The following is a 9587-nucleotide window of genomic DNA, read 5'->3' on the forward strand; positions in this document are numbered from 1 at the left end:
TAGTATAGTGCCCAAAGTTTTAATGTAACTGGCAACTGCTAGTTCTTTTAGGGCACTTATATATTCTCTCACCTGGGCAGACACCTGGAATGCCTACCATACAGTATTTCAAAAGGGCTTAATTTAAGCTTGTTTCTGGGAGCCACTGATCTATAGCAGAACAACAGGCAATGCCTTATCCCAAGTTAAGTTAGTATTCATTTTCTTGGTTTTTCCTGTTGATTGTGGTCCCCAGGATGAATATAATTCAAATGCCTTAATCCAAATCAGGGGATAATTTCCTTAAGGAGTGCTTTAACCAATTAAGTACTGATTTTAAAAACTAATAACTTAAAACTGCCACACACAATACAAATGGTCCACAAAACATTCTCCTTTCCGTCTGAAGATTTTATGTTGCATTGTTATCATTAACCTTAAATTTAAATTGTAAATTGAGACAAACAGTTCTGAGACCATTCCACCACCACCGATTAAGACTGGGGTTCCAGGTATTGGGGATAATATTCATTTAGCCTTCTGAGCTTTCTGGGCAGACTTGGTGACCTTGCCAACTCCAGCTGCCTTCTCGTCCACTGCTTTGACACCCACAGCAACCATTTGGCTCTTATCAAGAACTGCAAAAATGGCCCAGAAGAGGATAGCCAGAGAAGCTCTCAACACACATGGGCTTGCCAGGAACCATATCAACAATGGCAGCATCACCAGATTTTGAGAATTTGGGGCCATCTTCCAGCTTTTTCCTATAACAATCAATCTTCTCCTTCAGCTCAGCAAACTTGCAAGCAATATGAACTGTGTGACAATCCAGCACAGGTGCATATCCAGCACAGATTTGTCCTGGATGGTTCAAGTAATCACTTGAGCTGTGCAGCCAGCTGCTTTCATCAGTGGTCATTTTTGTTGTCACCAGCCACATTGCTACAATGAACATCTTTGACAGATATGTCCTTAACATTGACGCCCACATTGTCCCCAGGAAGGACTTTACTCAAAGCTTCATGGTACATTAACAGGCTTTAGTTCAGTTGTAATGTTGACTGGAGCAAAGGTGACCACCATGCCAGGTTTGAGAACACCAGTCTCCACTAGACCCACAGGGATAGTACCAATACCACCAATTTCATAGACATCCTGGAGGGGCAGACACAAAGAATACACTGGTTGGGAATGCACTGGCTGGTATTGACAAGGCAATCTGTGGGAGAAATGGTACTTTTGCCTCAGAGGATGTTGTTTTAGATTAGGTGTCCCAGCATCCCTTTTTAATGGGATTCGTATCGGTCATGTGTTTTGGGCCTTCCCTGGGCTGCCGTTAGCACACACTTCTGGTCTTACCTTTTCATAGAACTTGGGGGTGGGGGAGGGAGCTCTGTTTCCTTTCCTGGAGTTTTCATGGACACCATCTGTAAGGTTAAAGTGTGTTCTGGTGGAACTCTGTCAAGCTGTTCTAGTGAAAAACTTCAGGGTGAGGTCTATCAAAAAGTTAATCAGCTCATTCTCCACTGTCAATTTTACTGGGGGCTCCTGTGGGGAATTAGTTGTCTCAAGTCCAAGGGAGCCCCCGGGCCTCTTCATTCATCACAGTGTTCTTCTTACTACCATATGAGAGGCTCTCTTCTTTCATTGTTTTCCTTCTTATGTTTCAGCCTAGGGAAATCTGTTTTCCCATGTTCTTCCTCCTTACAGTAAGCACATTGTTCCTTCCCCAATAGTGGCTTACCCCTCTTCTGGTTACTCAGCTTCCAGGAATTCAATACCACTGCCAAAAAGTGGCATTTCATTTTGCATCTTCTCTCTTTGTTGTTGTTCCCTGTTGAACATTTTAAAAGCAACATTTACCAATTGATAAGGGTTTATTCCAAATGCACCATCTAATTTTTGCAACTTTCACCTGATATCTGAGGCACTTTGCCCAAAAAAAAGGTCAAATTTACCAATTCTAATATTTTGGGGGCCTTCAAGATCTACATTAAGATGATGACTGTAGGCCTGATAAATCCTTTCCAAAAATTCAGAGAGGTTTTTTTTTGATTCTTTTGAATTTTGTTCAAACTCTTTTGCTTTGGTTCCCCTTTTCAAAGCCCTGCCAAGATGCACTAATTAGTAGTGCTCTAATAAGGGCATTCTTCCTTCATTGTGGTCCTAATTTGGTTCAGCTGGGTACTGCCAAGTGGGCTTCAGGTGTAGAGGATCCTCCTTATAAAAGAGGGTTGCAATCTTTCCAACTAAAAAAACTTTAAGAAACCCAGCTGGCTGATTATTTGCATTTAGCCCTCTCTATGAGATAGCAGCAATGGAAATTACCCTGCCCTGGGAGTGGCTCCTGGCCCAATCTGGGTGCCCTGTCGGGTCTTAGATGGTGATACCAGATCAAGTCCCTGTGCCCAGAAACTAACACAGGATTTTCTAATTGATCCCTAAAAGGAGGGGAAGTCATGAGCTCAGCCAGAGGAGTTAAGGTTTGAAGCAACATATCCTCACCCTCATTCCTTTTTCTTATTTTCCCTGATGTAATAGCACACATGCTTGCACACAAAGAATTTCATTACTCTTCCCTGCTTCTTCATAAAATAGCTATAGAGTCATCCAAAAGCCACTATAAAGCCATAAATATCAATTGATCATCTCTAACCATTAAAAGGATGCCTTTTTGCTCTGGCATCAACCAATCAGGATTACAATGCAATTGAAAAGAAACTTGGTTACTGCTGTGACATAAAACATATTAAGATAATTACTAAAATTATGACTGATGATTTGCCAGGATACATCAGCATTTTAGGAGTTCCATATAGTTTCTAGAATGTGTATATTAAAAACATTTACCCATAGGATACAATCTAAGAAATTTTATCACCACTTATTTGATGCTTTCCATGTAATTTAATATACAAAATAAGCTTAATTAGTTTACTATTTCTCTCTGAGATAAAAAGAAAACAAATAATTTGAGGTGTTCCAGGGCCCCTTTGGAAAACCTCAAAGTTAGCTGCAGGTCAAACGAACTTCATTTAGAATTTGATCTTTGGGAATTTTGTCAAAAATATCAAAAAGTTTTAGCAAGTGATAATAAAAGATCAATGGCAAATACAGGTCACTGAAAGAAACTCACAATTAGTAAAAGCAGTTCAATATTTTAAGAAAACTTTGTCCTCTTAGAGAACCCGATTCAGGTTTTGTACCATTTTGCCTTTAAAATTCATTTTCTTAATTAAGTTCAATCTTATCTTAGCCAATCCTGACCATGCACACAACCCTTCCAGTTTCCCTCCTCCATAAACCTTCCACAATTTTCCATATCCATATTATATCCATATTAATCTGTCCCTCACTTTCTTTTCCATTCAGAAACAACCAGCTTTAGGACACAACCACCTTTTCCCCTTTACGAAAACGCATTTCATTCCTCATACCTTCTTTGCTGAAAACACATATTCTACATCTTTGCATACTGAAATGTTTCCCTTATAATTCTTAACCTTAAAACCTTAATCTCTAGTGAAAACCAAGAAGAAATTAGTTATAAACTGTCATACCAGCATTTCCTTTTTTTAAAATTAACTAATTAATTAATTTATTGGCTGCACTGGGTCTTCATTGCTGCATGCGGGCTTTCTCTATTTGCAGCAAGCAGGGGTTACTCTTCATTGCAGTGTGTGGGCCTCTCATTGTGGTGGCTTCTCTTGTTGCAGAGCACTGGCTCTAGGCATGCAGGCTTCAGTAGTTGCAGCACATGGGCTCAGTAGTTGTGGCTTGCAGTCTCTAGAGCACAGGCTTAGTAGTTGTGGCACACATGCTTAGTTGCTCCATAGCATGTGGGATCTTCCTGGAGCAGGGATTGAACCTGTGTCCCCCACATTGGCAGGCAGATTCTTAACCACTGCACCACCAGGGAAGTCCTATACCAGCATTTCCTGATTGACAACTTGTGCTTTAGTCATCCTCTCCCAAGGAGGCAAAAGTAGGTAAACTTAGACCTGCCCAGCAATTAATGTTCTAATATTTTATCCTATTTGCAATCACCCAGATAGTCAATGAAGTCTCTTCATTTAGCTTAGTTTAAAGTTATGAAAATCTGGACAGACTATTTTAGATAGACATTCCCAAAACACAATTATTCCTATAGAGTTTACCTAAAACTCTTCCCTCATTTACCTCTATTTTATACTTAAAAGCGTTGTCATATTTTAATTTTTCTTGCTGATAAACTTTGTAGCAGGAATAATAGTCTTATTTGATTTCTAGTAAACCTAGGTACAATAAAAATATTACACTTAATGTAGATGACTCTAAAGACATGCCAACAAGCTTAAGCTAACTTTAATACCAGATATTAATTCAATACTGAATATTTCCTAGATCATGCAAACCCAAGATTAATTCTGGCCAGTTTCTTTTATATATGAGTATTTATATAAGCTCTTAATTTCCTTTAAGCCAGTCAAATAGAGCTCTTTTACAAATTAATTTTGGCAATGCCACACATCTATAACACATGTACAAACACACAAACAAATACAGGGACTTCATAGTTCCCATTCCAAAATTTCAGCCATGAGTCAGGTACAACAATGTAAAACCCATCACTTACAAAAGAGGTTGAATTCAAATCAGGTTTCTGGAAGATGGGACAAATCAAGGCCACCTGTCTAGAAGGCTAAGCCCTTTTTACTAATATTTATGGAAAAGACACTTCTATTTTTATTTGTAGCTTTTGGTGATTTCAGGAACCAACTGGAAACTTTCTCTTCTTCCTGGAAATGTCCCACTCTTGGACAAGAACAGACAGTTTTTTTTCCCCATTCCTTTCCTACATTTGACATCAGTAAAAGTTTTAAATATCACAAAACTGATTTGGCTGTAAATGGAAAAATAGTACCAAACAAAATGAAACAAAAAACCCAAAGGACAAATAGAAAACCCTAAATAAACCCTCAAGTTTGGTCTTGGGGATTTATATATACCAATGACATAAAAGACCATAAATGGCATAATTAACACAGCAAGGGTAGCAGTTCATGGTGCATAGCATCTCAAGATAAACCTGCCTAAACCCCTTGTGGAGATCCTAACAGGTACTGTGGTCACACATTGTTACAATAAAATATCATCTTCCTCTCACCCATGGGTTTATAGCTGTAATCAGAGCACTTATCCAAAATGCACCCCAGAGGACTTTCTTTAGGGATAGTTGAAACATTCCATTTTTAGAGACAGAAATACAAGACAAACAAAACACAAGCTACACACAAATGCTAGCATCCAAAGAAACAAACAAACCAGTTCACAAATTGGGTAAAATCCAACAACTCTTTTCTCTCTCCAACAGGATACCCTGCTCAAATATAAAACAAATTGGCTTATTCCAGAGAAAAAGCCCCAAATAGGAGGAAATGCAACTATTTACTCTCTCCAACAGGGTACCCCAAACAAATTGGCTTATTCTGGAGAAAAATTCCCAAGCAGAGAGGAAATAAAGTTTCTGGCTGTACACACTGGAGCAACTTACCCTACTGTGTGGAGCCTATTGGCTCCCAAATGTCAATTCCTTGCCCCAGCTGCCAAGTGCTGGGGCAGCTGGTGCTGCTTTGGGGAATTTTGAAGGGATGATCCTCAGGACAAGTGGTCTTGGCAGCTGCTAGGGCCTTATCTGACAATTTCCCAACTAGGGCCAGCTGGCCACAAGCAGTAAGGCTCCTGGCTGGCTGCACCAAAATTTGTTACCAAGTCCAAGCTCATACTGCTCACTGCACAACAGGTCAATAAATAGAGAGATGAAATTTGGGGGCAAAGAATTAAGATTTTATTCAAAAAGCCAGCAGACTGAGAAGATGGTGACTCGTATCCCAAAAAAACATCTTGCCTGAGTTAGAATTCGGGCTTCTTTTATACTAAAAGGGGAGGGAGTAAAGTCAAACATTTCTTGGTTCCAGTCAGCCTCCATAAGGAATGTGTTAATTTCTTCCCTGCCTGCAGTTATTCACAGGTGGGCCTTGTCAGGATGTTTCCTGTGAGCTAAACAAAGGTATTTTAGCTTAATGCTCATTAACTAGGAGGGAGGGTTCCCAGAGATGGGCTATTTTGTATTATTTAAGCTTACAGGCAACATCCCTTTAGTGACTAACATAATAGAACACAAAGGTTCTTCCTTATTACATTATTACTGGGGGAGTGGGAGATACAAACTATTGGGTGTAAGATAGGCTCAAAGATGTATTGTATAACATGGGGGAATATAGCCAATATTTTGTAAAAACTATAAATGAAAATTAACCTTCTAAAATTGTATAAAATTTTAAAAAATTAATTTGTTTATCCCCCACTGGCCTCATGTAAGATATAAATTTCACCAATCAGCCCAGCCAGAGATTCCGGTGCCTCACAAACCTTTGTGCTTGTTCAAACCACCATCTTTGTTCATAGTGGCCCCAGGAAATTAGGGTGTGACAAGTCCCATCAGTGCCCCAAGACAGGTGAGACAGAAGCCAATCCCTTGAGTAGTAGCTAGAAATGTCAGAGTGGTCCAATTCCTTTTCTTCTTATGGAGAAGCTGGGAGCTGGAGCTTATCACTCTGCACTCTGCCAGAGAGAGGATCCATTACAAATACTTGCAGTCTTGTTCAGAACACACACTATTTTAACTTGTTGTTTTGCTTTTTATAACTCTCAGGGGCCTAGTGAATGCCAAGTTGTGTCTGTCAGCTCTCAGAGACAGGTGGATTAGCTGAAGGGCTGGTTCTCTCTTGAACAAGCTGGGCTGAGGATGTACAGGAAGTGCCCACCCACCTGTTCAAATCCCCAGAAGACTAATGATTATTAATTAAAGCTACTCTTAGTTCTTCATGGTCCCAGGTGATTAGCAAATGCTGGGCCCTGTCAACTCCCAGAGATAGGCTAGTTAGAAGCCAGTCCCTATGGTACAGACATAAAAGCTGGGGCACTAGATATGTGGTCCAACTCCTTCTAGGGAAAAACTGGAGGTTTGGTTTTATCACTGGAGTTAGCTGGTGGGAGAAGTCACATGAAGTGCCCACATGCCTGTTTGGGCTCCTGGAAGACTATTAATTGCCTGTCCCATCAGCTCCCAGATGCAGGCTAATAAGAAGCCCGACCTTCAACCTTTGGGCAGCAGCTGAGAATGCAGGGACATTAGATATGCAGTCACATCCCTTCTAGGGGGAAACTGGAAGCTGGGCCTTTTTGCCTCTTACTCGGCACTGAGTCCAGGGGGATAACTGTGAGAAGTGCTTATGCCAGATTAGCCATTAGCTTTATGATCTTCTGGTCCTCCATTTCTCCCTCCTCATTCCTTCTCATGTTCCATGAGTAGTGAAAAGATTATGGACATATAAATGAACTGCCTTTGAGACTGTCATGGAAAAGACATTCTACACATTCAAGACCTTACTATAAGAGAAATCTGAGTTGTAAAATTCAGAACTGTAAAATTCTGTCACCATCTATTAATCCAAAGTTGCTTCTGAAAGGCCACTTGTCCCAGGGAGAAGAAGAAAGCGGAATACAGTTGACACTTGAACAATGCAGGGATTAGGGTCACCGACCCTCTGCAGTCAAAAGTCAGCATATAACTATAGTCAGCCCTCAGTATTTGAGATTCTGCATCCAAAAATTCAACCAACTGCAGATTGTGTAGTACTGTAGTACATATTTACTGAAAAATATCTGCCTGAAAGTGGACCTGTGCAGTTCAAACCCATGTTGTTCAAAGGTCAACTGTTAACACTTTATAAGCAAACTTTTCTCTACACTGCTTTATCATACAAAGACAAAATTAAGAAGTATAACCATGAACCCTTATCAGTTGAAGACCCTTATCAGTGGTCTTCAACTTATGTCTGGAGGAAAGCCAGATTAAAATTCACCTAACATTGATTGATTATTCACTGTGTACCAGTGATTCTCCTAGGCTTCTTCTGTAGCTCATTTAACAAAGCTTACACATCGATGATAAGGGTTTCTTGAAAGTGGAGTCATAACAGACAGTTAATTTTAGCTCTGGTCAATTGCCTCCAGGCCTTTATAGTAACACTTAATTTGCCCTCAGATTTTAAATCAAGGGACTGCACCTCTCTGTCTCAAGTCTAACCTACAAACAGGTTAGTACAATCATCCCAATATTTTAGCATTAATATTGGAAATACTGAAGCATGATTTGGGAGAATGTACAGCTGTCCTTGAGCCCATTCTGACTTGGAAACCAAAGAAGCCCTTGCTTCTCCCTGAAGTCAAGAGGACTTGAGGTAAACCTTGACTTTTATATGGGCTACAGCAGGAAGAGCAAGGAAGACCTCAGGAACTAAGCTATTGGCTTCTGCAGTCCTTTCTAGGATGACTGAAAGGGCTCTTGGTCTCAGCTAGGAGAGTGCCTGGTTGTGGGCAGAACAAGGTTTTGATAAAATTCAAGTGTTGGATAAGTCCTTGGAAATCATCTCATTTCCCCACCTCCAGCCTATTTTGCAGATAGGGAAAGCAAATCCCAGAAAGAGCATATAGAGTTCTAAGAGGAAACTGATCACCCATCATAGTCACTGAGTGGCCATATAAATGCTCTGTGTAAAGGCATAAAGTAACACTGCCCCTTAAAAGGAATGTTTATGTTTTCTTCTCTAATATTGAGAAATATAAAGAAAAAATAGCCCATAATTTCACTGTCCAGTTGACTCCTCATCCCATTGTCATTTTTTTTTATTATTTTCTTTGGGGGTACACCAGGTTCAATCATCTGTTTTTATACACATATCCCTGTATTCCCTCCCTTCCTTCACTCCCCCCACCTCGAGTCCCCACCACCTTCCCCGCCCCAGGCCTCTAAGGCATCTTCCATCCTCGAGTTGGACTCCCTTTGTTATACAACAACTTCCCACTGACTATTTTACACTTCGTAGTATATATATGTCTGTGCTACTCTCTCGCTTCGTCTCAGTTTCCCCTTCACCCCCCGCCCCCTCCCATACCTCGAGTTCTCCAGTCCATTCTCTGTATCTGCATCCTTGTCACTGAGTTCATCAGTACCATTTTTAGATTCCGTATATGTGAGTTAGCATACAATATTTGTCCTTCTCTTTCTGACTTACTTCACTCTGTATGACAGATTGTAGTTCTATCCACCTCATTACATATAGCTCCATCTAATCCCTTTTTATAGCTGAGTAATATTCCATTGTATATATATGCCACATCTTCTGTATCCATTCATTTGTTGATGGGCATTTAGGTTGCTTCCATGTCCTGGCTATTGTAAATAGTGCTGCAATAAACATTATGGTACAAGTTTCTTTTGGGATTATGGTTTTCTTTGGGTATATGCCCAGGAGTGGGATTACTGGATCATATGGTAATTCAATTTGTAGTTTTTTAAGGAACGGCCAAATTGTTTTCCATAGTGGCTGTACCAACTTACAGTCCCACCAACAGTGCAGGAGAGTTCCCTTTTCTCCACACCCTCTCCAACATTTGTGGTTTCCAGATTTTGTGATGATGGCCATTCTGATTGGTGTAAGGTGATACCTCATTGTGGCTTTGACTTGCATTTCTCTGATGATGAGTGATGTTGAGCATCTTTT

The 9587-nt window shown here is 40.3% G+C and overlaps 1 pseudogene; it reads right to left on the reverse strand.

Annotated features, from left to right (window-relative positions):
- Positions 1-447: 447 nt before the first annotated feature.
- On the reverse strand, positions 448-1406 carry LOC130841482 (elongation factor 1-alpha 1-like; annotated as a pseudogene).
- Between the last annotated feature and the right edge of the window lie 8181 nt (positions 1407-9587).

The sequence above is a fragment of the Hippopotamus amphibius genome, chromosome X (assembly GCF_030028045.1).
Source record: "Hippopotamus amphibius kiboko isolate mHipAmp2 chromosome X, mHipAmp2.hap2, whole genome shotgun sequence".
NCBI lineage: Eukaryota > Metazoa > Chordata > Mammalia > Artiodactyla > Hippopotamidae > Hippopotamus > Hippopotamus amphibius.